We start from the raw sequence: 3,107 nt of genomic DNA, 5'->3' as shown, positions 1-3,107 counted from the left end.
ATGTATAAGTCATGAAGAAAGCAATAGCAACATACTAAACGATCGGGTGCTAAGCTAATGGAATGGGTCATGTCAATCACATCATTCTCCTAATAATGTGATCCCGTTAATCAAATGACAACACATGTCTATGGTTAGGAAACATAACCATCTTTGATTAACGAGCTAGTCAAGTAGAGGCATACTAGTGATGTTTAGTTTGTCTATGTATTCACACAAGTATTATGTTTCTGGATAATACAATTCTAGCATGAACAATAAACATTTTCATGATATAAGGAAATAAAATAATAACTTTATTATTGCCTCTAGGGCATATTTCCTTCATGAAGATGCCGGCATGGAAACCGACTCCTCAGATGAGGATATTGCCGCCCCGGCGAAGAAAGGCCGGCGCCGCAATAGGAAGCGCAAATGTAAAGTTGTGCTTGCCGTCGAGGGATCTGACGACGCCGGCTCCGCCAAGAAAACCAAGGTAGATGACCCCGGCAAGGAAATTGTCGGATGTGTCGCCTGCCAGGCCTTGGCGGCTGCCGAGAAGCCAGGAAACTCCGACAAGCAATATTGCAAGATCCATCGCACCAAGGGCCATGATATCCAGAACTACCGACAGGTTGAGCTCCTTGCTGAGAAGCAGAGGGCTGAATATGAGAGGCGGGACAAGGAGAAAGGCTGGGACGATGCTAAGGGGTCCGGCAAGAAGCGTGACGGCCAGGCGGGCCGTCGCGGCAAAGATAAACAGCAGGAGGGGCCCGCCCGGGGCCGTGACAAAAAGCCAGAAGACGATGATCACGAAGAGGACGATGAGTCTGGTGACCAAGAATTTCAGAAAGCTACAGATGCCATGTGCGTCGATGGCGGCGCCTCGCTGCATACCTCTCACCGCCAACTTAAACAGTGGGTGCGTGAGGTTACAGCGGCGGAACCGTCGTTTGATGCCCGAAGGCCGCTGAAGTGGTCCAACACACCTATCATTTTTGACACTGAGGATCACCCCGATTGCACTACTACAGTCGGGTGCTTGCCATTGTTGGTTTCACCAACAATACGCAACCTCAAGGTGACAAAGATGCTAGTCGATGGCGGGGCCGGTCTAAACTTAATCTCGCCTACCGTGATCGAGATATTGCTGATTCCTGATGAAGACCTTGAAGAGACGGGCACGTTTCAGGGGGTCAACCCGGGAAGAAGTCAACCAAAGGGAAAGGTCACGTTGCCCGTGACTTTTGGGAGTGATCGGAACTACAGGACAGAAAGGATTGTGTTCGACGTTGCCAAGATCCCCTTGCCTTACAACGGGATCCTTGGCCGCCCAGCACTAGCCAAGTTCATGGCGGCGTCACATTACGCCTACAACACCTTGAAGATGCCGGGGCCTGTGACGATCATCACCGTCCCATCAGACAATAAGGATGCGCTAATTTGCGCTGACCAACTCTATCAACAAGCAGTTGCAGCAGCCGCCACTGCTAAGGCGTTTGCTCCTACCGCTGGAGCCCCGGGAAGGCAAAAGAAGAAGACCGGTGAGACCTCAGGCACCCACTCTGGCAAGTGCACCTCTTCGGAGTGTAGCGCTCCCGTCGAGGACATGCCGGAGAGCTCCACCGACAGAAACAAGAAGTCCAGGGCCACACCGCTGGGAACCAAGAAGGTTTTAGTCAAGGAGGACGGCACGGGAGGAGCTTTTACCATAAGCTCCACCCTTGACGACAAATAGGAAGACGCGCTCGTCACCTTCCTGCGGGCGAATGTCGATGTGTTTGCACGGTGTTCCTAGGGAGGTGATTGAGCACCACCTTGCTGTCTGTCCTCATGCGCGGCCCGTCAAGCAGAAGGTCAGAAAGCAAGCTTTGGAATGACAAGAGTTCATCATAGAGGAGATCCGGAAACTGGAAGCAACGGGTTTGGTAAGAGGAGTGCTCCATCCAACGTGGTTGGCCAATCCGGTGGTAGTGCGCAAGGCAAATGGGAAGTGGAGGCTGTGTATTGATTACACAGATATTAATAAGGCTTGTCCCAAAGACCCCTTCCCGTTGCCGTGCATCGACCAGATTGTTGACTCCACAGCTGGGTGTCATCTGTTGTCATTCCTCGATGCCTACTCTGGCTACCACCAGATCTTCATGACAAGGGAAGATGAAGAGAAAACGGCATTCATCACCCCATGTGGTATGTAGTGCTTTATACGGATGCCTTTTGGGTTGAAGAGTGCTGGTTCAACATTTGCGAGGGCGGTCCAGATTGGTTTTGAACCCCAGCTCCATAGAAATATGGAAGCTTATATGGATGATATAGTGGTCAAAACCAAGAACAGGGCAACCCTCATATCAGATTTACAAGAAACATTTGCAAACCTACGCAAGATCAATCTCAAGCTGAACCCTGAGAAGTGCGTCTTCAGCATCCCGTCTGGCAAGCTTCTCGGGTTCTTTGTGTCACAGCATGGGATAGAGGCCAATCCGGACAAGATGAAAGCAATAGAGCAGATTGAAGCGCCCAAGCGAGTCAAGGATGTGCGTCGGCTTGCTGGTTGCGTTGCCGCCATGAGCAGGTTCATTTCCAAGTCCGCCAAGCGCGCCCTTCCCTTTTTCAAGATTTTGAAAAAGGCAGGCCCGATGGAGTGGACGCCAGAAGCCGAAGCAGCATTGCAAGATTTGAAGAGGTACCTCTCCTCCGCACCAATACTAGTTGCGCCTAGGCCACAGGAACCGTTGCTGCTGTACCTGGCGGCAACGAAACAGGTGGTCAGCGCCGCACTAGTGGCGCAGAGAGAAATTGATGATGAGGTAATAGCAGCGACGGAGCCCGATGCCACCGATGCCGAGATGACACAGCCGGTTGGAGTGCCGCCAAGGAAGAAGATGATGCAGCACCCGGTCTTCTTTGTCATCTCCCTTCTGCACGGGGCTAGATCAAGGTACTCCAGTGTGCAGAAACTACTCTTCGGCCTTCTTATGGCCTCGAGGAAGCTGCGTCACTACTTCCAGGCGCACGAAATCACTATCATCACTCGCCTCCCTCTGCAACGGATATTGCACAATCCAGACACAATGGGAAGGATCGTAGAGTGGGCACTGGAACTGTCCAGCTTTGGCCTCAAGTTTGAG

The sequence above is a fragment of the Triticum aestivum genome, chromosome 4A, assembly GCF_018294505.1.
Source record: "Triticum aestivum cultivar Chinese Spring chromosome 4A, IWGSC CS RefSeq v2.1, whole genome shotgun sequence".
Taxonomy (NCBI): Eukaryota; Viridiplantae; Streptophyta; class Magnoliopsida; order Poales; family Poaceae; genus Triticum; species Triticum aestivum.
The sequence above is the reverse complement of the archived record's forward strand: the minus strand, read 5'-3'. Positions refer to the sequence as shown.